Genomic DNA, 23,309 nt, shown 5'->3' with positions numbered 1-23,309 from the left:
TCTTTTTGCTTTTTTATTGCGTGCTTCTGTGACGTCTTGTTTTTTTTTTTCATTTGCACAACGTGTGGGTGGTTTCATTTACTGTAACTTACGTTCAACTGGAGCCTGCTGGTAGAGCCAACGCCGAAGTGTAACACCAACAATATTCAGGCCACTACACGATATTGTACGCGGAATGATGACGGTGGTAAGCGGTCTACGCAATGATGCAAAATTTAGTCGCACAAGCGTCTAACCGCTTACTTATCACACCCGCATACAGCTCAATGACAACGCATCAATAAAGTGGCACCTTGTGGGCTGCAACGCGCGCAAAATGTGGCGCTCGCCCTCTTGTTTTTGTGAGCACTAGCACGCACGCATGCAGCGAACCACAAACGGAGTGATCAACGTACACGACGCGTGCGTGTATTGTTCACGGAAAGACTGCCGCGTACGTGCTGTATGCTGTAGCAATACATTCGGCGACTGCACAACATAGCAGCACGATACAGGTGCAGTCGTAAACAGCACATTCTCGCCATCGGCCATGCCATGCTGAATACGACGGTTCTCGTCCGATCCCCGAAGCTAAGCAGCATTGGGCTCGGTCAGTACTTGGGAGGGAGACCACCTGGGAACACCGAGTGCTGATGGAACCGTTCTTTTTGCTTTTTTATTGCGTGCTTCTGTGACGTCTTGTTCTTTTTTTTTTCATTTGCACAACGTGTGGGTGGTTTCATTTACTGTAACTTACGTTCAACTGGAGCCTGCTGGTAGAGCCAACGCCGAAGTGTAACACCAACAATATTCAGGCCACTACACGATATTGTACGCGGAATGATGACGGTGGTAAGCGGTATACGCAATGATGCAAAATTTAGTCGCACAAGCGTCTAACCGCTTACTTATCACACCCGCATACAGCTCAATGACAACGCATCAATAAAGTGGCACCTTGTGGGCTGCAACGCGCGCAAAATGTGGCGCTCGCCCTCTTGTTTTTGTGAGCGCTAGCACGCACGCATGCAGCGAACCACAAACGGAGTGATCAACGTACACGACGCGTGCGTGTATTGTTCGCGGAAAGACTGCCGCGTACGTGCTGTATGCTGTAGCAATACATTCGGCGACTGCACAACATAGCAGCACGATACAGGTGCAGTCGTAAACAGCACATTCTCGCCATCGGCCATACCATGCTGAATACGCCGGTTCTCGTCCGATCCCCGAAGCTAAGCAGCATTGGGCTCGGTCAGTGCTTGGGAGGGAGACGACCTGGGAACACCGAGTGCTGATGGCACCGTTCTTTTTGCTTTTTTATTGCGTGCTTCTGTGACGTCTTGTTTTTTTTTTCATTTGCACAACGTGTGGGTGGTTTCATTTACTGTAACTTACGTTCAACTGGAGCCTGCTGGTAGAGCCAACGCCGAAGTGTAACACCAACAATATTCAGGCCACTACACGATATTGTACGCGTAATGATGACGGTGGTAAGCGGTATACGCAATGATGCAAAATTTAGTCGCACAAGCGTCTAACCGCTTACTTATCACACCCGCATACAGCTCAATGACAACGCATCAATAAAGTGGCACCTTGTGGGCTGCAACGCGCGCAAAATGTGGCGCTCGCCCTCTTGTATTTGTGAGCACTAGCACGCACGCATGCAGCGAACCACAAACGGAGTGATCAACGTACACGACGTGTACGTGTATTGTTCACGGAAAGACTGCCGCGTACGTGCTGTATGCTGTAGCAATACATTCGGCGACTGCACAACATAGCAGCACGATACAGGTGCAGTCGTAAACAGCACATTCTCGCCATCGGCCATACCATGCTGAATACGCCGGTTCTCGTCCGATCCCCGAAGCTAAGCAGCATTGGGCTCGGTCAGTACTTGGGTGGGAGACGACCTGGGAACACCGAGTGCTGATGGCACCGTTCTTTTTGCTTTTTTATTGCGTGCTTCTGTGACGTCTTGTTTTTTTCTTTCATTTGCACAACGTGTGGGTGGTTTCATTTACTGTAACTTACGTTCAACTGGAGCCTGCTGGTAGAGCCAACGCCGAAGTGTAACACCAACAATATTCAGGCCACTACACGATATTGTACGCGGAATGATGACGGTGGTAAGCGGTATACGCAATGATGCAAAATTTAGTCGCACAAGCGTCTAACCGCTTACTTATCACACCCGCATACAGCTCAATGACAACGCATCAATAAAGTGGCACCTTGTGGGCTGCAACGCGCGCAAAATGTGGCGCTCGCCCTCTTGTTTTTGTGAGCACTAGCACGCACGCATGCAGCGAACCACAAACGGAGTGATCAACGTACACGACGCGTGCGTGTATTGTTCACGGAAAGACTGCCGCGTACGTGCTGTATGCTGTAGCAATACATTCGGCGACTGCACAACATAGCAGCACGATACAGGTGCAGTCGTAAACAGCACATTCTCGCCATCGGCCATACCATGCTGAATACGCCGGTTCTCGTCCGATCCCCGAAGCTAAGCAGCATTGGGCTCGGTCAGTACTTGGGAGGGAGACCACCTGGGAACACCGAGTGCTGATGGCACCGTTCTTTTTGCTTTTTTATTGCGTGCTTCTGTGACGTCTTGTTTTTTTTTTCATTTGCACAACGTGTGGGTGGTTTCATTTACTGTAACTTACGTTCAACTGGAGCCTGCTGGTAGAGCCAACGCCGAAGTGTAACACCAACAATATCCAGGCCACTACACGATATTGTACGCGGAATGATGACGGTGGTAAGCGGTATACGCAATGATGCAAAATTTAGTCGCACAAGCGTCTAACCGCTTACTTATCACACCCGCATACAGCTCAATGACAACGCATCAATAAAGTGGCACCTTGTGGGCTGCAACGCGCGCAAAATGTGGCGCTCGCCCTCTTGTATTTGTGAGCACTAGCACGCACGCATGCAGCGAACCACAAACGGAGTGATCAACGTACACGACGCGTGCGTGTATTGTTCACGGAAAGACTGCCGCGTACGTGCTGTATGCTGTAGCAATACATTCGGCGACTGCACAACATAGCAGCACGATACAGGTGCAGTCGTAAACAGCACATTCTCGCCATCGGCCATACCATGCTGAATACGCCGGTTCTCGTCCGATCCCCGAAGCTAAGCAGCATTGGGCTCGGTCAGTACTTGGGAGGGAGACCACCTGGGAACACCGAGTGCTGATGGCACCGTTCTTTTTGCTTTTTTATTGCGTGCTTCTGTGACGTCTTGTTTTTTTTTTCATTTGCACAACGTGTGGGTGGTTTCATTTACTGTAACTTACGTTCAACTGGAGCCTGCTGGTAGAGCCAAGGCCGAAGTGTAACACCAACAATATTCAGGCCACTACACGATATTGTACGCGGAATGATGACGGTGGTAAGCGGTATACGCAATGATGCAAAATTTAGTCGCACAAGCGTCTAACCGCTTACTTATCACACCCGCATACAGCTCAATGACAACGCATCAATAAAGTGGCACCTTGTGGGCTGCAACGCGCGCAAAATGTGGCGCTCGCCCTCTTGTTTTTGTGAGCACTAGCACGCACACATGCAGCGAACCACAAACGGAGTGATCAACGTACACGACGCGTGCGTGTATTGTTCACGGAAAGACTGCCGCGTACGTGCTGTATGCTGTAGCAATACATTCGGCGACTGCACAACATAGCAGCACGATACAGGTGCAGTCGTAAACAGCACATTCTCGCCATCGGCCATACCATGCTGAATACGCCGGTTCTCGTCCGATCCCCGAAGCTAAGCAGCATTGGGCTCGGTCAGTACTTGGGAGGGAGACCACCTGGGAACACCGAGTGCTGATGGCACCGTTCTTTTTGCTTTTTTATTGCGTGCTTCTGTGACGTCTTGTTTTTTTTTTCATTTGCACAACGTGTGGGTGGTTTCATTTACTGTAACTTACGTTCAACTGGAGCCTGCTGGTAGAGCCAACGCCGAAGTGTAACACCAACAATATTCAGGCCACTACACGATATTGTACGCGGAATGATGACGGTGGTAAGCGGTCTACGCAATGATGCAAAATTTAGTCGCACAAGCGTCTAACCGCTTACTTATCACACCCGCATACAGCTCAATGACAACGCATCAATAAAGTGGCACCTTGTGGGCTGCAACGCGCGCAAAATGTGGCGCTCGCCCTCTTGTTTTTGTGAGCACTAGCACGCACGCATGCAGCGAACCACAAACGGAGTGATCAACGTACACGACGCGTGCGTGTATTGTTCACGGAAAGACTGCCGCGTACGTGCTGTATGCTGTAGCAATACATTCGGCGACTGCACAACATAGCAGCACGATACAGGTGCAGTCGTAAACAGCACATTCTCGCCATCGGCCATGCCATGCTGAATACGACGGTTCTCGTCCGATCCCCGAAGCTAAGCAGCATTGGGCTCGGTCAGTACTTGGGAGGGAGACCACCTGGGAACACCGAGTGCTGATGGAACCGTTCTTTTTGCTTTTTTATTGCGTGCTTCTGTGACGTCTTGTTCTTTTTTTTTCATTTGCACAACGTGTGGGTGGTTTCATTTACTGTAACTTACGTTCAACTGGAGCCTGCTGGTAGAGCCAACGCCGAAGTGTAACACCAACAATATTCAGGCCACTACACGATATTGTACGCGGAATGATGACGGTGGTAAGCGGTATACGCAATGATGCAAAATTTAGTCGCACAAGCGTCTAACCGCTTACTTATCACACCCGCATACAGCTCAATGACAACGCATCAATAAAGTGGCACCTTGTGGGCTGCAACGCGCGCAAAATGTGGCGCTCGCCCTCTTGTTTTTGTGAGCGCTAGCACGCACGCATGCAGCGAACCACAAACGGAGTGATCAACGTACACGACGCGTGCGTGTATTGTTCGCGGAAAGACTGCCGCGTACGTGCTGTATGCTGTAGCAATACATTCGGCGACTGCACAACATAGCAGCACGATACAGGTGCAGTCGTAAACAGCACATTCTCGCCATCGGCCATACCATGCTGAATACGCCGGTTCTCGTCCGATCCCCGAAGCTAAGCAGCATTGGGCTCGGTCAGTGCTTGGGAGGGAGACGACCTGGGAACACCGAGTGCTGATGGCACCGTTCTTTTTGCTTTTTTATTGCGTGCTTCTGTGACGTCTTGTTTTTTTTTTCATTTGCACAACGTGTGGGTGGTTTCATTTACTGTAACTTACGTTCAACTGGAGCCTGCTGGTAGAGCCAACGCCGAAGTGTAACACCAACAATATTCAGGCCACTACACGATATTGTACGCGGAATGATGACGGTGGTAAGCGGTATACGCAATGATGCAAAATATAGTCGCACAAGCGTCTAACCGCTTACTTATCACACCCGCATACAGCTCAATGACAACGCATTAATAAAGTGGCACCTTGTGGGCTGCAATGCACGCAAAATGTGGCGCTCGCCCTCTTGTTTTTGTGAGCACTAGCACGCACGCATGCAGCGAACCACAAACGGAGTGATCAACGTACACGACGCGTGCGTGTATTGTTCACGGAAAGACTGCCGCGTACGTGCTGTATGCTGTAGCAATACATTCGGCGACTGCACAACATAGCAGCACGATACAGGTGCAGTCGTAAACAGCACATTCTCGCCATCGGCCATACCATGCTGAGTACGCCGGTTCTCGTCCGATCCCCGAAGCTAAGCAGCATTGGGCTCGGTCAGTACTTGGGAGGGAGACCACCTGGGAACACTGAGTGCTGATGGCACCGTTCTTTTTGCTTTTTTATTGCGTGCTTCTGTGACGTCTTGTTTTTTTTTTTTTTCATTTGCACAACGTGTGGGTGGTTTCATTTACTGTAACTTACGTTCAACTGGAGCCTGCTGGTAGAGCCAACGCCGAAGTGTAACACCAACAATATTCAGGCCACTACACGATATTGTACGCGGAATGATGACGGTGGTAAGCGGTATACGCAATGATGCGAAAGTTAGTCGCACAAGCGTCTAACCGCTTACTTATCACACCCGTATACAGCTCAATGACAACGCATCAATAAAGTGGCACCTTGTGGGCTGCAACGCGCGCAAAATGTGGCGCTCGCCCTCTTGTTTTTGTGAGCACTAGCACGCACACATGCAGCGAACCACAAACGGAGTGATCAACGTACACGACGCGTGCGTGTATTGTTCACGGAAAGACTGCCGCGTACGTGCTGTATGCTGTAGCAATACATTCGGCGACTGCACAACATAGCAGCACGATACAGGTGCAGTCGTAAACAGCACATTCTCGCCATCGGCCATACCATGCTGAATACGCCGGTTCTCGTCCGATCCCCGAAGCTAAGCAGCATTGGGCTCGGTCAGTTCTTGGGAGGGAGACCACCTGGGAACACCGAGTGCTGATGGAACCGTTCTTCTTGCTTTTTTATTGCATGCTTCTGTGACGTCTTGTTTTTTTTTTTCATTTGCACAACGTGTGGGTGGTTTCATTTACTGTAACTTACGTTCAACTGGAGCCTGCTGGTAGAGCCAACGCCGAAGTGTAACACCAACAATATCCAGGCCACTACACGATATTGTACGCGGAATGATGACGGTGGTAAGCGGTACACGAAATGATGCAAAATTTAGTCGCACAAGCGTCTAACCGCTTACTTATCACACCCGCATACAGCTCAATGACAACGCATCAATAAAGTGGCACCTTGTGGGCTGCAACGCGCGCAAAATGTGGCGCTCGCCCTCTTGTATTTGTGAGCACTAGCACGCACGCATGCAGCGAACCACAAACGGAGTGATCAACGTACACGACGCGTGCGTGTATTGTTCACGGAAAGACTGCCGCGTACGTGCTGTATGCTGTAGCAATACATTCGGCGACTGCACAACATAGCAGCACGATACAGGTGCAGTCGTAAACAGCACATTCTCGCCATCGGCCATACCATGCTGAATACGCCGGTTCTCGTCCGATCCCCGAAGCTAAGCAGCATTGGGCTCGGTCAGTACTTGGGAGGGAGACCACCTGGGAACACCGAGTGCTGATGGCACCGTTCTTTTTGCTTTTTTATTGCGTGCTTCTGTGACGTCTTGTTTTTTTTTTCATTTGCACAACGTGTGGGTGGTTTCATTTACTGTAACTTACGTTCAACTGGAGCCTGCTGGTAGAGCCAAGGCCGAAGTGTAACACCAACAATATTCAGGCCACTACACGATATTGTACGCGGAATGATGACGGTGGTAAGCGGTATACGCAATGATGCAAAATTTAGTCGCACAAGCGTCTAACCGCTTACTTATCACACCCGCATACAGCTCAATGACAACGCATCAATAAAGTGGCACCTTGTGGGCTGCAACGCGCGCAAAATGTGGCGCTCGCCCTCTTGTTTTTGTGAGCACTAGCACGCACACATGCAGCGAACCACAAACGGAGTGATCAACGTACACGACGCGTGCGTGTATTGTTCACGGAAAGACTGCCGCGTACGTGCTGTATGCTGTAGCAATACATTCGGCGACTGCACAACATAGCAGCACGATACAGGTGCAGTCGTAAACAGCACATTCTCGCCATCGGCCATACCATGCTGAATACGCCGGTTCTCGTCCGATCCCCGAAGCTAAGCAGCATTGGGCTCGGTCAGTACTTGGGAGGGAGACCACCTGGGAACACCGAGTGCTGATGGCACCGTTCTTTTTGCTTTTTTATTGCGTGCTTCTGTGACGTCTTGTTTTTTTTTTCATTTGCACAACGTGTGGGTGGTTTCATTTACTGTAACTTACGTTCAACTGGAGCCTGCTGGTAGAGCCAACGCCGAAGTGTAACACCAACAATATTCAGGCCACTACACGATATTGTACGCGGAATGATGACGGTGGTAAGCGGTCTACGCAATGATGCAAAATTTAGTCGCACAAGCGTCTAACCGCTTACTTATCACACCCGCATACAGCTCAATGACAACGCATCAATAAAGTGGCACCTTGTGGGCTGCAACGCGCGCAAAATGTGGCGCTCGCCCTCTTGTTTTTGTGAGCACTAGCACGCACGCATGCAGCGAACCACAAACGGAGTGATCAACGTACACGACGCGTGCGTGTATTGTTCACGGAAAGACTGCCGCGTACGTGCTGTATGCTGTAGCAATACATTCGGCAACTGCACAACATAGCAGCACGATACAGGTGCAGTCGTAAACAGCACATTCTCGCCATCGGCCATACCATGCTGAATACGACGGTTCTCGTCCGATCCCCGAAGCTAAGCAGCATTGGGCTCGGTCAGTACTTGGGAGGGAGACCACCTGGGAACACCGAGTGCTGATGGAACCGTTCTTTTTGCTTTTTTATTGCGTGCTTCTGTGACGTCTTGTTCTTTTTTTTTCATTTGCACAACGTGTGGGTGGTTTCATTTACTGTAACTTACGTTCAACTGGAGCCTGCTGGTAGAGCCAACGCCGAAGTGTAACACCAACAATATTCAGGCCACTACACGATATTGTACGCGGAATGATGACGGTGGTAAGCGGTATACGCAATGATGCAAAATTTAGTCGCACAAGCGTCTAACCGCTTACTTATCACACCCGCATACAGCTCAATGACAACGCATCAATAAAGTGGCACCTTGTGGGCTGCAACGCGCGCAAAATGTGGCGCTCGCCCTCTTGTTTTTGTGAGCGCTAGCACGCACGCATGCAGCGAACCACAAACGGAGTGATCAACGTACACGACGCGTGCGTGTATTGTTCGCGGAAAGACTGCCGCGTACGTGCTGTATGCTGTAGCAATACATTCGGCGACTGCACAACATAGCAGCACGATACAGGTGCAGTCGTAAACAGCACATTCTCGCCATCGGCCATACCATGCTGAATACGCCGGTTCTCGTCCGATCCCCGAAGCTAAGCAGCATTGGGCTCGGTCAGTGCTTGGGAGGGAGACGACCTGGGAACACCGAGTGCTGATGGCACCGTTCTTTTTGCTTTTTTATTGCGTGCTTCTGTGACGTCTTGTTTTTTTTTTTTTCATATGCACAACGAGTCGGTGGTTTCATTTACTGTAACTTACGTTCAACTGGAGCCTGCTGGTAGAGCCAACGCCGAAGTGTAACACCAACAATATTCAGGCCACTACTCGATATTGTACGCGGAATGATGACGGTGGTAAGCGGTATACGCAATGATGCAAAATTTAGTCGCACAAGCGTCTAACCGCTTACTTATCACACCCGCATACAGCTCAATGACAACGCATCAATAAAGTGGCACCTTGTGGGCTGCAACGCGCGCAAAATGTGGCGCTCGCCCTCTTGTTTTTGTGAGCACTAGCACGCACGCATGCAGCGAACCACAAACGGAGTGATCAACGTACACGACGCGTGCGTGTATTGTTCACGGAAAGACTGCCGCGTACGTGCTGTATGCTGTAGCAATACATTCGGCGACTGCACAACATAGCAGCACGATACAGGTGCAGTCGTAAACAGCACATTCTCGCCATCGGCCATACCATGCTGAATACGCCGGTTCTCGTCCGATCCCCGAAGCTAAGCAGCATTGGGCTCGGTCAGTGCTTGGGAGGGAGACGACCTGGGAACACCGAGTGCTGATGGCACCGTTCTTTTTGCTTTTTTATTGCGTGCTTCTGTGACGTCTTGTTTTTTTTTTTTCATATGCACAACGAGTCGGTGGTTTCATTTACTGTAACTTACGTTCAACTGGAGCCTGCTGGTAGAGCCAACGCCGAAGTGTAACACCAACAATATTCAGGCCACTACTCGATATTGTACGCGGAATGATGACGGTGGTAAGCGGTATACGCAATGATGCAAAATTTAGTCGCACAAGCGTCTAACCGCTTACTTATCACACCCGCATACAGCTCAATGACAACGCATCAATAAAGTGGCACCTTGTGGGCTGCAACGCGCGCAAAATGTGGCGCTCGCCCTCTTGTTTTTGTGAGCACTAGCACGCACGCATGCAGCGAACCACAAACGGAGTGATCAACGTACACGACGCGTGCGTGTATTGTTCACGGAAAGACTGCCGCGTACGTGCTGTATGCTGTAGCAATACATTCGGCGACTGCACAACATAGCAGCACGATACAGGTAAAGTCGTAAACAGCACATTCTCGCCATCGGCCATACCATGCTGAATACGCCGGTTCTCGTCCGATCCCCGAAGCTAAGCAGCATTGGGCTCGGTCAGTACTTGGGAGGGAGACCACCTGGGAACACCGAGTGCTGATGGCACCGTTCTTTTTGCTTTTTTATTGCGTGCTTCTGTGACGTCTTGTTTTTTTTTTTCATTTGCACAACGTGTGGGTGGTTTCATTTACTGTAACTTACGTTCAACTGGAGCCTGCTGGTAGAGCCAACGCCGAAGTGTAACACCAACAATATTCAGGCCACTACTCGATATTGTACGCGGAATGATGACGGTGGTAAGCGGTATACGCAATGATGCAAAATTTAGTCGCACAAGCGTCTAACCGCTTACTTATCACACCCGCATACAGCTCAATGACAACGCATCAATAAAGTGGCACCTTGTGGGCTGCAACGCGCGCAAAATGTGGCGCTCGCCCTCTTGTTTTTGTGAGCACTAGCACGCACGCATGCAGCGAACCACAAACGGAGTGATCAACGTACACGACGCGTGCGTGTATTGTTCACGGAAAGACTGCCGCGTACGTGCTGTATGCTGTAGCAATCCATTCGGCGACTGCACAACATAGCAGCACGATACAGGTAAAGTCGTAAACAGCACATTCTCGCCATCGGCCATACCATGCTGAATACGCCGGTTCTCGTCCGATCCCCGAAGCTAAGCAGCATCGGGCTCGGTCAGTACTTGGGAGGGAGACCACCTGGGAACACCGAGTGCTGATGGCACCGTTCTTTTTTCTTTTTTATTGCGTGCTTCTGTGACGTCTTGTTTTTTTTTTTCATTTGCACAACGTGTGGGTGGTTTCATTTACTGTAACTTACGTTCAACTGGAGCCTGCTGGTAGAGCCAACGCCGAAGTGTAACACCAACAATATTCAGGCCACTACACGATATTGTACGCGGAATGATGACGGTGGTAAGCGGTATACGCAATGATGCAAAATTTAGTCGCACAAGCGTCTAACCGCTTACTTATCACACCCGCATACAGCTCAATGACAACGCATCAATAAAGTGGCACCTTGTGGATTGCAACGCGCGCAAAATGTGGCGCTCGCCCTCTTGTTTTTGTGAGCACTAGCACGCACGCATGCAGCGAACCACAAACGGAGTGATCAACGTACACGACGCGTGCGTGTATTGTTCACGGAAAGACTGCCGCGTACGTGCTGTATGCTGTAGCTATACATTCGGCGACTGCACAACATAGCAGCACGATACAGGTGCAGTCGTAAACAGCACATTCTCGCCATCGGCCATACCATGCTGAATACGCCGGTTCTCGTCCGATCCCCGAAGCTAAGCAGCATTGGGCTCGGTCAGTACTTGGGAGGGAGACCACCTGGGAACACCGAGTGCTGATGGCACCGTTCTTTTTGCTTTTTTATTGCGTGCTTCTGTGACGTCTTGTTTTTTTTTTTTTCATTTGCACAACGTGTGGGTAGTTTCATTTACTGTAACTTACGTTCAACTGGAGCCTGCTGGTAGAGCCAACGCCGAAGTGTAACACCAGCAATATTCAGGCCACTACACGATATTGTACGCGGAATGATGACGGTGGTAAGCGGTATACGCAATGATGCAAAATTTAGTCGCACAAGCGTCTAACCGCTTACTTATCACACCCGCATACAGCTCAATGACAACGCATCAATAAAGTGGCACCTTGTGGGCTGCAACGCGCGCAAAATGTGGCGCTCGCCCTCTTGTTTTTGTGAGCACTAGCACGCACGCATGCAGCGAACCACAAACGGAGTGATCAACGTACACGACGCGTGCGTGTATTGTTCACGGAAAGACTGCCGCGTACGTGCTGTATGCTGTAGCAATACATTCGGCGACTGCACAACATAGCAGCACGATACAGGTGCAGTCGTAAACAGCACATTCTCGCCATCGGCCATACCATGTTGAATACGCCGGTTCTTGTCCGATCCCCGAAGCTAAGCAGCATTGGGCTCGGTCAGTACTTGGGAGGGAGACCACCTGGGAACACCGAGTGCTGATGGCACCGTTCTTTTTGCTTTTTTATTGCGTGCTTCTGTGACGTCTTGTTTTTTTTTTTTTCATTTGCACAACGTGTGGGTGGTTTCATTTACTGTAACTTACGTTCAACTGGAGCCTGCTGGTAGAGCCAACGCCGAAGTGTAACACCAACAATATTCAGGCCACTACACGATATTGTACACGGAATGATGACGGTGGTAAGCGGTATACGCAATGATGCAAAATTTAGTCGCACAAGCGTCTAACCGCTTACTTATCACACCCGCATACAGCTCGATGACAACGCATCAATAAAGTGGCACCTTGTGGGCTGCAACGCGCGCAAAATGTGGCGCTCGCCCTCTTGTTTTTGTGAGCACTAGCACGCACACATGCAGCGAACCACAAACGGAGTGATCAACGTACACGACGCGTGCGTGTATTGTTCACGGAAAGACTGCCGCGTACGTGCTGTATGCTGTAGCAATACATTCGGCGACTGCACAACATAGCAGCACGATACAGGTGCAGTCGTAAACAGCACATTCTCGCCATCGGCCATACCATGCTGAATACGCCGGTTCTCGTCCGATCCCCGAAGCTAAGCAGCATTGGGCTCGGTCAGTACTTGGGAGGGAGACCACCTGGGAACACCGAGTGCTGATGGCACCGTTCTTTTTGCTTTTTTATTGCGTGCTTCTGTGACGTCTTGTTTTTTTTTTCATTTGCACAACGTGTGGGTGGTTTCATTTACTGTAACTTACGTTCAACTGGAGCCTGCTGGTAGAGCCAACGCCGAAGTGTAACACCAACAATATTCAGGCCACTACACGATATTATACGCGGAATGATGACGGTGGTAAGCGGTATACGCAATGATGCAAAATTTAGTCGCACAAGCGTCTAACCGCTTACTTATCACACCCGCATACAGCTCAATGACAACGCATTAATAAAGTGGCACCTTGTGGGCTGCAACGCGCGCAAAATGTGGCGCTCGCCCTCTTGTTTTTGTGAGCACTAGCACGCACGCATGCAGCGAACCACAAACGGAGTGATCAACGTACACGACGCGTGCGTGTATTGTTCACGGAAAGACTGCCGCGTACGTGCTGTATGCTGTAGCAATACATTCGGCGACTGCACAACATAGCAGCACGATGCAGGTGCAGTCGTAAACAGCACATTCTCGCCATTGGCCATACCATGCTGAATACGCCGGTTCTCGTCCGATCCCCGAAGCTAAGCAGCATTGGGCTCGGTCAGTACTTGGGAGGGAGACCACCTGGGAACACCGAGTGCTGATGGCACCGTTCTTTTTGCTTTTTTATTGCGTGCTTCTGTGACGTCTTGTTTTTTTTTTCATTTGCACAACGTGTGGGTGGTTTCATTTACTGTAACTTACGTTCAACTGGAGCCTGCTGGTAGAGCCAACGCCGAAGTGTAACACCAACAATATTCAGGCCACTACACGATATTGTACGCGGAATGATGACGGTGGTAAGCGGTATACGCAATGATGCAAAATTTAGTCGCACAAGCGTCTAACCGCTTACTTATCACACCCGCATACAGCTCAATGACAACGCATTAATAAAGTGGCACCTTGTGGGCTGCAACGCGCGCAAAATGTGGCGCTCGCCCTCTTGTTTTTGTGAGCACTAGCACGCACGCATGCAGCGAACCACAAACGGAGTGATCAACGTACACGACGCGTGCGTGTATTGTTCACGGAAAGACTGCCGCGTACGTGCTGTATGCTGTAGCAATACATTCGGCGACTGCACAACATAGCAGCACGATACAGGTGCAGTCGTAAACAGCACATTCTCGCCATCGGCCATACCATGCTGAATACGCCGGTTCTCGTCCGATCCCCGAAGCTAAGCAGCATTGGGCTCGGTCAGTACTTGGGAGGGAGACCACCTGGGAACACCGAGTGCTGATGGCACCGTTCTTTTTGCTTTTTTATTGCGTGCTTCTGTGACGTCTTGTTTTTTTTTTCATTTGCACAACGTGTGGGTGGTTTCATTTACTGTAACTTACGTTCAACTGGAGCCTGCTGGTAGAGCCAACGCCGAAGTGTAACACCAACAATATTCAGGCCACTACACGATATTGTACGCGGAATGATGACGGTGGTAAGCGGTATACGCAATGATGCAAAATTTAGTGGCACAAGCGTCTAACCGCTTACTTATCACACCCGCATACAGCTCAATGACAACGCATTAATAAAGTGGCACCTTGTGGGCTGCAACGCGCGCAAAATGTGGCGCTCGCCCTCTTGTTTTTGTGAGCACTAGCACGCACGCATGCAGCGAACCACAAACGGAGTGATCAACGTACACGACGCGTGCGTGTATTGTTCACGGAAAGACTGCCGCGTACGTGCTGTATGCTGTAGCAATACATTCGGCGACTGCACAACATAGCAGCACGATACAGGTGCAGTCGTAAACAGCACATTCTCGCCATTGGCCATACCATGCTGAATACGCCGGTTCTCGTCCGATCCCCGAAGCTAAGCAGCATTGGGCTCGGTCAGTACTTGGGAGGGAGACCACCTGGGAACACCGAGTGCTGATGGCACCGTTCTTTTTGCTTTTTTATTGCGTGCTTCTGTGACGTCTTGTTTTTTTTTCATTTGCACAACGTGTGGGTGGTTTCATTTACTGTAACTTACGTTCAACTGGAGCCTGCTGGTAGAGCCAACGCCGAAGTGTAACACCAACAATATTCAGGCCACTACACGATATTGTACACGGAATGATGACGGTGGTAAGCGGTATACGCAATGATGCAAAATTTAGTCGCACAAGCGTCTAACCGCTTACTTATCACACCCGCATACAGCTCGATGACAACGCATCAATAAAGTGGCACCTTGTGGGCTGCAACGCGCGCAAAATGTGGCGCTCGCCCTCTTGTTTTTGTGAGCACTAGCACGCACACATGCAGCGAACCACAAACGGAGTGATCAACGTACACGACGCGTGCGTGTATTGTTCACGGAAAGACTGCCGCGTACGTGCTGTATGCTGTAGCAATACATTCGGCGACTGCACAACATAGCAGCACGATACAGGTGCAGTCGTAAACAGCACATTCTCGCCATCGGCCATACCATGCTGAATACGCCGGTTCTCGTCCGATCCCCGAAGCTAAGCAGCATTGGGCTCGGTCAGTACTTGGGAGGGAGACCACCTGGGAACACCGAGTGCTGATGGCACCGTTCTTTTTGCTTTTTTATTGCGTGCTTCTGTGACGTCTTGTTTTTTTTTTCATTTGCACAACGTGTGGGTGGTTTCATTTACTGTAACTTACGTTCAACTGGAGCCTGCTGGTAGAGCCAACGCCGAAGTGTAACACCAACAATATTCAGGCCACTACACGATATTATACGCGGAATGATGACGGTGGTAAGCGGTATACGCAATGATGCAAAATTTAGTCGCACAAGCGTCTAACCGCTTACTTATCACACCCGCATACAGCTCAATGACAACGCATTAATAAAGTGGCACCTTGTGGGCTGCAACGCGCGCAAAATGTGGCGCTCGCCCTCTTGTTTTTGTGAGCACTAGCACGCACGCATGCAGCGAACCACAAACGGAGTGATCAACGTACACGACGCGTGCATGTATTGTTCACGGAAAGACTGCCGCGTACGTGCTGTATGCTGTAGCAATACATTCGGCGACTGCACAACATAGCAGCACGATGCAGGTGCAGTCGTAAACAGCACATTCTCGCCATTGGCCATACCATGCTGAATACGCCGGTTCTCGTCCGATCCCCGAAGCTAAGCAGCATTGGGCTCGGTCAGTACTTGGGAGGGAGACCACCTGGGAACACCGAGTGCTGATGGCACCGTTCTTTTTGCTTTTTTATTGCGTGCTTCTGTGACGTCTTGTTTTTTTTTTTCATTTGCACAACGTGTGGGTGGTTTCATTTACTGTAACTTACGTTCAACTGGAGCCTGCTGGTAGAGCCAACGCCGAAGTGTAACACCAACAATATTCAGGCCACTACACGATATTGTACGCGGAATGATGACGGTGGTAAGCGGTATACGCAATGATGCAAAATTTAGTCGCACAAGCGTCTAACCGCTTACTTATCACACCCGCATACAGCTCAATGACAACGCATTAATAAAGTGGCACCTTGTGGGCTGCAACGCGCGCAAAATGTGGCGCTCGCCCTCTTGTTTTTGTGAGCACTAGCACGCACGCATGCAGCGAACCACAAACGGAGTGATCAACGTACACGACGCGTGCGTGTATTGTTCACGGAAAGACTGCCGCGTACGTGCTGTATGCTGTAGCAATACATTCGGCGACTGCACAACATAGCAGCACGATACAGGTGCAGTCGTAAACAGCACATTCTCGCCATCGGCCATACCATGCTGAATACGCCGGTTCTCGTCCGATCCCCGAAGCTAAGCAGCATTGGGCTCGGTCAGTACTTGGGAGGGAGACCACCTGGGAACACCGAGTGCTGATGGCACCGTTCTTTTTGCTTTTTTATTGCGTGCTTCTGTGACGTCTTGTTTTTTTTTTCATTTGCACAACGTGTGGGTGGTTTCATTTACTGTAACTTACGTTCAACTGGAGCCTGCTGGTAGAGCCAACGCCGAAGTGTAACACCAACAATATTCAGGCCACTACACGATATTGTACGCGGAATGATGACGGTGGTAAGCGGTATACGCAATGATGCAAAATTTAGTGGCACAAGCGTCTAACCGCTTACTTATCGCACCCGCATACAGCTCAATGACAACGCATTAATAAAGTGGCACCTTGTGGGCTGCAACGCGCGCAAAATGTGGCGCTCGCCCTCTTGTTTTTGTGAGCACTAGCACGCACGCATGCAGCGAACCACAAACGGAGTGATCAACGTACACGACGCGTGCGTGTATTGTTCACGGAAAGACTGCCGCGTACGTGCTGTATGCTGTAGCAATACATTCGGCGACTGCACAACATAGCAGCACGATACAGGTGCAGTCGTAAACAGCACATTCTCGCCATTGGCCATACCATGCTGAATACGCCGGTTCTCGTCCGATCCCCGAAGCTAAGCAGCATTGGGCTCGGTCAGTACTTGGGAGGGAGACCACCTGGGAACACCGAGTGCTGATGGCACCGTTCTTTTTGCTTTTTTATTGCGTGCTTCTGTGACGTCTTGTTTTTTTTTTCATTTGCACAACGTGTGGGTGGTTTCATTTACTGTAACTTACGTTCAACTGGAGCCTGCTGGTAGAGCCAACGCCGAAGTGTAACACCAACAATATTCAGGCCACTACACGATATTGTACGCGGAATGATGACGGTGGTAAGCGGTATACGCAATGATGCAAAATTTAGTCGCACAAGCGTCTAACCGCTTACTTATCACACCCGCATATAGCTCAATGACAACGCATCAATAAAGTGGCACCTTGTGGGCTGCAACGCGCGCAAAATGTGGCGCTCGCCCTCTTGTTTTTGTGAGCACTAGCACGCACGCATGCAGCGAACCACAAACGGAGTGATCAACGTACACGACGCGTGCGTGTATTGTTCACGGAAAGACTGCCGCGTACGTGCTGTATGCTGTAGCAATACATTCGGCGACTGCACAACATAGCAGCACGATACAGGTGCAGTCGTAAACAGCACATTCTCGCCATCGGCCATACTATGCTGAATACGCCGGTTCTCGTCCGATCCCCGAAGCTAAGCAGCATTGGGCTCGGTCAGTACTTGGGAGGGAGACCACCTGGGAACACCGAGTGCTGATGGCACCGTTCTTTTTGCTTTTTTATTGCGTGCTTCTGTGACGTCTTGTTTTTTTTTCTTTTTCATTTGCACAACGTGTGGGTGGTTTCATTTACTGTAACTTACGTTCAACTGGAGCCTGCTGGTAGAGCCAACGCCGAAGTGTAACACCAACAATATTCAGGCCACTACACGATATTGTACGCGGAATGATGACGGTGGTAAGCGGTATACGCAATGATGTAAAATTTAGTCGCACAAGCGTCTAACCGCTTACTTATCACACCCGCATACAGCTCAATGACAACGCATTAATAAAGTGGCACCTTGTGGGCTGCAACGCGCGCAAAATGTGGCGCTCGCCCTCTTGTTTTTGTGAGCACTAGCACGCACGCATGCAGCGAACCACAAACGGAGTGATCAACGTACACGACGCGTGCGTGTATTGTTCACGGAAAGACTGCCGCGTACGTGCTGTATGCTGTAGCAATACATTCGGCGACTGCACAACATAGCAGCACGATACAGGTGCAGTCGTAAACAGCACATTCTCGCCATCGGCCATACCATGCTGAATACGCCGGTTCTCGTCCGATCCCCGAAGCTAAGCAGCATTGGGCTCGGTCAGTACTTGGGAGGGAGACCACCTGGGAACACCGAGTGCTGATGGCACCGTTCTTTTCGCTTTTTTATTGCGTGCTTCTGTGACGTCTTGTTTTTTTTTTCATTTGCACAACGTGTGGGTGGTTTCATTTACTGTAACTTACGTTCAACTGGAGCCTGCTGGTAGAGCCAACGCCGAAGTGTAACACCAACAATATTCAGGCCTCTACACGATATTGTACGCGGAATGATGACGGTGGTAAGCGGTATACGCAATGATGCAAAATTTAGTCGCACAAGCGTCTAACCGCTTACTTATCACACCCGCATACAGCTCAATGACAACGCATTAATAAAGTGGCACCTTGTGGGCTGCAACGCGCGCAAAATGTGGCGCTCGCCCTCTTGTTTTTGTGAGCACTAGCACGCACGCATGCAGCGAACCACAAACGGAGTGATCAACGTACACGACGCGTGCGTGTATTGTTCACGGAAAGACTGCCGCGTACGTGCTGTATGCTGTAGCAATACATTCGGCGACTGCACAACATAGCAGCACGATACAGGTGCAGTCGTAAACAGCACATTCTCGCCATCGGCCATACCATGCTGAATACGCCGGTTCTCGTCCGATCCCCGAAGCTAAGCAGCATTGGGCTCGGTCAGTACTTGGGAGGGAGACCACCTGGGAACACCGAGTGCTGATGGCACCGTTCTTTTTGCTTTTTTATTGCGTGCTTCTGTGACGTCTTGTTTTTTTTTTTTCATTTGCACAACGTGTGGGTGGTTTCATTTACTGTAACTTACGTTCAACTGGAGCCTGCTGGTAGAGCCAACGCCGAAGTGTAACACCAACAATATTCAGGCCACTACACGATATTGTACGCGGAATGATGACGGTGGTAAGCGGTATACGCAATGATGCAAAATTTAGTGGCACAAGCGTCTAACCGCTTACTTATCACACCCGCATACAGCTCAATGACAACGCATTAATAAAGTGGCACCTTGTGGGCTGCAACGCGCGCAAAATGTGGCGCTCGCCCTCTTGTTTTTGTGAGCACTAGCACGCACGCATGCAGCGAACCACAAACGGAGTGATCAACGTACACGACGCGTGCGTGTATTGTTCACGGAAAGACTGCCGCGTACGTGCTGTATGCTGTAGCAATACATTCGGCGACTGCACAACATAGCAGCACGATACAGGTGCAGTCGTAAACAGCACATTCTCGCCATCGGCCATACCATGCTGAATACGCCGGTTCTCGTCCGATCCCCGAAGCTAAGCAGCATTGGGCTCGGTCAGTACTTGGGAGGGAGACCACCTGGGAACACCGAGTGCTGATGGCACCGTTCTTTTTGCTTTTTTATTGCGTGCTTCTGTGACGTCTTGTTTTTTTTTTTCATTTGCACAACGTGTGGGTGGTTTCATTTACTGTAACTTACGTTCAACTGGAGCCTGCTGGTAGAGCCAACGCCGAAGTGTAACACCAACAATATTCAGGCCACTACACGATATTGTACGCGGAATGATGACGGTGGTAAGCGGTATACGCAATGATGCAAAATTTAGTGGCACAAGCGTCTAACCGCTTACTTATCACACCCGCATACAGCTCAATGACAACGCATTAATAAAGTGGCACCTTGTGGGCTGCAACGCGCGCAAAATGTGGCGCTCGCCCTCTTGTTTTTGTGAGCACTAGCACGCACGCATGCAGCGAACCACAAACGGAGTGATCAACGTACACGACGCGTGCGTGTATTGTTCACGGAAAGACTGCCGCGTACGTGCTGTATGCTGTAGCAATACATTCGGCGACTGCACAACATAGCAGCACGATACAGGTGCAGTCGTAAACAGCACATTCTCGCCATTGGCCATACCATGCTGAATACGCCGGTTCTCGTCCGATCCCCGAAGCTAAGCAGCATTGGGCTCGGTCAGTACTTGGGAGGGAGACCACCTGGGAACACCGAGTGCTGATGGCACCGTTCTTTTTGCTTTTTTATTGCGTGCTTCTGTGACGTCTTGTTTTTTTTTTCATTTGCACAACGTGTGGGTGGTTTCATTTACTGTAACTTACGTTCAACTGGAGCCTGCTGGTAGAGCCAACGCCGAAGTGTAACACCAACAATATTCAGGCCACTACACGATATTGTACGCGGAATGATGACGGTGGTAAGCGGTATACGCAATGATGCAAAATTTAGTCGCACAAGCGTCTAACCGCTTTCTTATCACACCCGCATACAGCTCAATGACAACGCATCAATAAAGTGGCACCTTGTGGGCTGCAACGCGCGCAAAATGTGGCGCTCGCCCTCTTGTTTTTGTGAGCACTAGCACGCACGCATGCAGCGAACCACAAACGGAGTGATCAACGTACACGACGCGTGCGTGTATTGTTCACGGAAAGACTGCCGCGTACGTGCTGTATGCTGTAGCAATACATTCGGCGACTGCACAACATAGCAGCACGATACAGGTGCAGTCGTAAACAGCACATTCTCGCCATCGGCCATACCATGCTGAATACGCCGGTTCTCGTCCGATCCCCGAAGCTAAGCAGCATTGGGCTCGGTCAGTACTTGGGAGGGAGACCTCCTGGGAACACCGAGTGCTGATGGCACCGTTCTTTTTGCTTTTTTATTGCGTGCTTCTGTGACGTCTTGTTTTTTTTTTTCATTTGCACAACGTGTGGGTGGTTTCATTTACTGTAACTTACGTTCAACTGGAGCCTGCTGGTAGAGCCAACGCCGAAGTGTAACACCAACAATATTCAGGCCACTACACGATATTGTACACGGAATGATGACGGTGGTAAGCGGTATACGCAATGATGCAAAATTTAGTCGCACAAGCGTCTAACCGCTTTCTTATCACACCCGCATACAGCTCAATGACAACGCATCAATAAAGTGGCACCTTGTGGGCTGCAACGCGCGCAAAATGTGGCGCTCGCCCTCTTGTTTTTGTGAGCACTAGCACGCACGCATGCAGCGAACCACAAACGGAGTGATCAACGTACACGACGCCTGCGTGTATTGTTCACGGAAAGACTGCCGCGTACGTGCTGTATGCTGTAGCAATACATTCGGCGACTGCACAACATAGCAGCACGATACAGGTGCAGTCGTAAACAGCACATTCTCGCCATCGGCCATACCATGCTGAATACGCCGGTTCTCGTCCGATCCCCGAAGCTAAGCAGCATTGGGCTCGGTCAGTACTTGGGAGGGAGACCACCTGGGAACACCGAGTGCTGATGGCACCGTTCTTTTTGCTTTTTTATTGCGTGCTTCTGTGACGTCTTGTTTTTTTTTTTTTTTCATTTGCACAACGTGTGGGTGGTTTCATTTACTGTAACTTACGTTCAACTGGAGCCTGCTGGTAGAGCCAACGCCGAAGTGTAACACCAACAATATTCAGGCCACTACACGATATTGTACGCGGAATGATGACGGTGGTAAGCGGTATACGCAATGATGCAAAATTTAGTCGCACAAGCGTCTAACCGCTTACTTATCACACCCGCATATAGCTCAATGACAACACATCAATAAAGTGGCACCTTGTGGGCTGCAACGCGCGCAAAATGTGGCGCTCGCCCTCTTGTTTTTGTGAGCACTAGCACGCACGCATGCAGCGAACCACAAACGGAGTGATCAACGTACACGACGCCTGCGTGTATTGTTCACGGAAAGACTGCCGCGTACGTGCTGTATGCTGTAGCAATACATTCGGCGACTGCACAACATAGCAGCACGATACAGGTGCAGTCGTAAACAGCACATTCTCGCCATCGGCCATACCATGCTGAATACGCCGGTTCTCGTCCGATCCCCGAAGCTAAGCAGCATTGGGCTCGGTCAGTACTTGGGAGGGAGACCACCTGGGAAAACCGAGTGCTGATGGCACCGTTCTTTTTGCTTTTTTATTGCGTGCTTCTGTGACGTCTTGTTTTTTTTTTTTTCATTTGCACAACGTGTGGGTGGTTTCATTTACTGTAACTTACGTTCAACTGGAGCCTGCTGGTAGAGCCAACGCCGAAGTGTAACACTAACAATATTCAGGCCACTACACGATATTGTACGCGGAACGATGACGGTGGTAAGCGGTATACGCAATGATGCAAAATTTAGTCGCACAAGCGTCTAACCGCTTACTTATCACACCCGCATACAGCTCAATGACAACGCATCAATAAAGTGGCACCTTGTGGGCTGCAACGCGCGCAAAATGTGGCGCTCGCCCTCTTGTTTTTGTGAGCACTAGCACGCACGCATGCAGCGAACCACAAACGGAGTGATCAACGTACACGACGCGTGCGTGTATTGTTCACGGAAAGCCTGCCGCGTACGTGCTGTATGCTGTAGCAATACATTCGGCGACTGCACAACATAGCAGCACGATACAGGTGCAGTCGTAAACAGCACATTCTCGCCATCGGCCATACCATGCTGAATACGCCGGTTCTCGTCCGATCCCCGAAGCTAAGCAGCATTGGGCTCGGTCAGTACTTGGGAGGGAGACCTCCTGGGAACACCGAGTGCTGATGGCACCGTTCTTTTTGCTTTTTTATTGCGTGCTTCTGTGACGTCTTGTTTTTTTTTTCATTTGCACAACGTGTGGGTGGTTTCATTTACTGTAACTTACGTTCAACTGGAGCCTGCTGGTAGAGCCAACGCCGAAGTGTAACACCAACAATATTCAGGCCACTACACGATATTGTACACGGAATGATGACGGTGGTA

The 23,309-nt window shown here is 50.1% G+C and overlaps 26 non-coding genes and 10 pseudogenes across 26 annotated transcripts; all 36 read left to right on the top strand.

The window, feature by feature from the left end:
* The first annotated feature begins 519 nt into the window (after positions 1-519).
* Positions 520-638, top strand: LOC142580501 (5S ribosomal RNA; annotated as a pseudogene).
* A 525-nt stretch (positions 639-1,163) lies between these two features.
* On the top strand, positions 1,164-1,282 carry LOC142580507 (5S ribosomal RNA; annotated as a pseudogene).
* Positions 1,283-1,804: 522 nt separating this feature from the next.
* Positions 1,805-1,923, top strand: LOC142580306 (5S ribosomal RNA). Its single transcript, XR_012827732.1, has one exon. It is a non-coding gene; the product is annotated as a 5S ribosomal RNA (ribosomal RNA).
* Positions 1,924-2,446: 523 nt separating this feature from the next.
* On the top strand, positions 2,447-2,565 carry LOC142581122 (5S ribosomal RNA). The gene has a single exon (XR_012828260.1). It is a non-coding gene; the product is annotated as a 5S ribosomal RNA (ribosomal RNA).
* A 522-nt stretch (positions 2,566-3,087) lies between these two features.
* Positions 3,088-3,206, top strand: LOC142581120 (5S ribosomal RNA). Its single transcript, XR_012828259.1, has one exon. It is a non-coding gene; the product is annotated as a 5S ribosomal RNA (ribosomal RNA).
* Positions 3,207-3,728: 522 nt separating this feature from the next.
* Positions 3,729-3,847, top strand: LOC142581119 (5S ribosomal RNA). Its single transcript, XR_012828258.1, has one exon. It is a non-coding gene; the product is annotated as a 5S ribosomal RNA (ribosomal RNA).
* A 522-nt stretch (positions 3,848-4,369) lies between these two features.
* On the top strand, positions 4,370-4,488 carry LOC142580499 (5S ribosomal RNA; annotated as a pseudogene).
* A 524-nt stretch (positions 4,489-5,012) lies between these two features.
* LOC142580506 (5S ribosomal RNA) lies at positions 5,013-5,131 on the top strand (annotated as a pseudogene).
* A 522-nt stretch (positions 5,132-5,653) lies between these two features.
* On the top strand, positions 5,654-5,772 carry LOC142580395 (5S ribosomal RNA; annotated as a pseudogene).
* Positions 5,773-6,298: 526 nt separating this feature from the next.
* LOC142580460 (5S ribosomal RNA) lies at positions 6,299-6,417 on the top strand (annotated as a pseudogene).
* Positions 6,418-6,940: 523 nt separating this feature from the next.
* On the top strand, positions 6,941-7,059 carry LOC142581118 (5S ribosomal RNA). Its single transcript, XR_012828257.1, has one exon. It is a non-coding gene; the product is annotated as a 5S ribosomal RNA (ribosomal RNA).
* Positions 7,060-7,581: 522 nt separating this feature from the next.
* LOC142581117 (5S ribosomal RNA) lies at positions 7,582-7,700 on the top strand. The gene has a single exon (XR_012828256.1). It is a non-coding gene; the product is annotated as a 5S ribosomal RNA (ribosomal RNA).
* A 522-nt stretch (positions 7,701-8,222) lies between these two features.
* Positions 8,223-8,341, top strand: LOC142580454 (5S ribosomal RNA; annotated as a pseudogene).
* Positions 8,342-8,865: 524 nt separating this feature from the next.
* Positions 8,866-8,984, top strand: LOC142580505 (5S ribosomal RNA; annotated as a pseudogene).
* Positions 8,985-9,509: 525 nt separating this feature from the next.
* Positions 9,510-9,628, top strand: LOC142580504 (5S ribosomal RNA; annotated as a pseudogene).
* Positions 9,629-10,152: 524 nt separating this feature from the next.
* LOC142581115 (5S ribosomal RNA) lies at positions 10,153-10,271 on the top strand. Its single transcript, XR_012828254.1, has one exon. It is a non-coding gene; the product is annotated as a 5S ribosomal RNA (ribosomal RNA).
* A 523-nt stretch (positions 10,272-10,794) lies between these two features.
* On the top strand, positions 10,795-10,913 carry LOC142580240 (5S ribosomal RNA). Its single transcript, XR_012827670.1, has one exon. It is a non-coding gene; the product is annotated as a 5S ribosomal RNA (ribosomal RNA).
* Positions 10,914-11,436: 523 nt separating this feature from the next.
* On the top strand, positions 11,437-11,555 carry LOC142581114 (5S ribosomal RNA). Its single transcript, XR_012828253.1, has one exon. It is a non-coding gene; the product is annotated as a 5S ribosomal RNA (ribosomal RNA).
* Positions 11,556-12,080: 525 nt separating this feature from the next.
* Positions 12,081-12,199, top strand: LOC142580403 (5S ribosomal RNA; annotated as a pseudogene).
* Positions 12,200-12,724: 525 nt separating this feature from the next.
* On the top strand, positions 12,725-12,843 carry LOC142581113 (5S ribosomal RNA). Its single transcript, XR_012828252.1, has one exon. It is a non-coding gene; the product is annotated as a 5S ribosomal RNA (ribosomal RNA).
* A 522-nt stretch (positions 12,844-13,365) lies between these two features.
* Positions 13,366-13,484, top strand: LOC142580257 (5S ribosomal RNA). Its single transcript, XR_012827685.1, has one exon. It is a non-coding gene; the product is annotated as a 5S ribosomal RNA (ribosomal RNA).
* Positions 13,485-14,006: 522 nt separating this feature from the next.
* Positions 14,007-14,125, top strand: LOC142581112 (5S ribosomal RNA). The gene has a single exon (XR_012828251.1). It is a non-coding gene; the product is annotated as a 5S ribosomal RNA (ribosomal RNA).
* Positions 14,126-14,647: 522 nt separating this feature from the next.
* Positions 14,648-14,766, top strand: LOC142580256 (5S ribosomal RNA). Its single transcript, XR_012827684.1, has one exon. It is a non-coding gene; the product is annotated as a 5S ribosomal RNA (ribosomal RNA).
* A 521-nt stretch (positions 14,767-15,287) lies between these two features.
* Positions 15,288-15,406, top strand: LOC142581111 (5S ribosomal RNA). Its single transcript, XR_012828250.1, has one exon. It is a non-coding gene; the product is annotated as a 5S ribosomal RNA (ribosomal RNA).
* A 522-nt stretch (positions 15,407-15,928) lies between these two features.
* LOC142580255 (5S ribosomal RNA) lies at positions 15,929-16,047 on the top strand. The gene has a single exon (XR_012827683.1). It is a non-coding gene; the product is annotated as a 5S ribosomal RNA (ribosomal RNA).
* A 523-nt stretch (positions 16,048-16,570) lies between these two features.
* On the top strand, positions 16,571-16,689 carry LOC142581110 (5S ribosomal RNA). The gene has a single exon (XR_012828249.1). It is a non-coding gene; the product is annotated as a 5S ribosomal RNA (ribosomal RNA).
* Positions 16,690-17,211: 522 nt separating this feature from the next.
* Positions 17,212-17,330, top strand: LOC142580251 (5S ribosomal RNA). Its single transcript, XR_012827681.1, has one exon. It is a non-coding gene; the product is annotated as a 5S ribosomal RNA (ribosomal RNA).
* Positions 17,331-17,852: 522 nt separating this feature from the next.
* LOC142580291 (5S ribosomal RNA) lies at positions 17,853-17,971 on the top strand. Its single transcript, XR_012827717.1, has one exon. It is a non-coding gene; the product is annotated as a 5S ribosomal RNA (ribosomal RNA).
* A 527-nt stretch (positions 17,972-18,498) lies between these two features.
* LOC142581109 (5S ribosomal RNA) lies at positions 18,499-18,617 on the top strand. Its single transcript, XR_012828248.1, has one exon. It is a non-coding gene; the product is annotated as a 5S ribosomal RNA (ribosomal RNA).
* Positions 18,618-19,139: 522 nt separating this feature from the next.
* Positions 19,140-19,258, top strand: LOC142581108 (5S ribosomal RNA). Its single transcript, XR_012828247.1, has one exon. It is a non-coding gene; the product is annotated as a 5S ribosomal RNA (ribosomal RNA).
* Positions 19,259-19,782: 524 nt separating this feature from the next.
* LOC142581107 (5S ribosomal RNA) lies at positions 19,783-19,901 on the top strand. The gene has a single exon (XR_012828246.1). It is a non-coding gene; the product is annotated as a 5S ribosomal RNA (ribosomal RNA).
* A 523-nt stretch (positions 19,902-20,424) lies between these two features.
* LOC142580250 (5S ribosomal RNA) lies at positions 20,425-20,543 on the top strand. Its single transcript, XR_012827680.1, has one exon. It is a non-coding gene; the product is annotated as a 5S ribosomal RNA (ribosomal RNA).
* A 522-nt stretch (positions 20,544-21,065) lies between these two features.
* Positions 21,066-21,184, top strand: LOC142580712 (5S ribosomal RNA). Its single transcript, XR_012827855.1, has one exon. It is a non-coding gene; the product is annotated as a 5S ribosomal RNA (ribosomal RNA).
* Positions 21,185-21,707: 523 nt separating this feature from the next.
* LOC142581106 (5S ribosomal RNA) lies at positions 21,708-21,826 on the top strand. Its single transcript, XR_012828245.1, has one exon. It is a non-coding gene; the product is annotated as a 5S ribosomal RNA (ribosomal RNA).
* Positions 21,827-22,353: 527 nt separating this feature from the next.
* LOC142580736 (5S ribosomal RNA) lies at positions 22,354-22,472 on the top strand. Its single transcript, XR_012827878.1, has one exon. It is a non-coding gene; the product is annotated as a 5S ribosomal RNA (ribosomal RNA).
* A 525-nt stretch (positions 22,473-22,997) lies between these two features.
* On the top strand, positions 22,998-23,116 carry LOC142580701 (5S ribosomal RNA). The gene has a single exon (XR_012827844.1). It is a non-coding gene; the product is annotated as a 5S ribosomal RNA (ribosomal RNA).
* Positions 23,117-23,309: the final 193 nt, after the last annotated feature.

Source organism: Dermacentor variabilis, chromosome 4, assembly GCF_050947875.1.
Source record: "Dermacentor variabilis isolate Ectoservices chromosome 4, ASM5094787v1, whole genome shotgun sequence".
Lineage (NCBI taxonomy): Eukaryota > Metazoa > Arthropoda > Arachnida > Ixodida > Ixodidae > Dermacentor > Dermacentor variabilis.
This window is presented reverse-complemented; position numbering and strand designations above follow the sequence as displayed.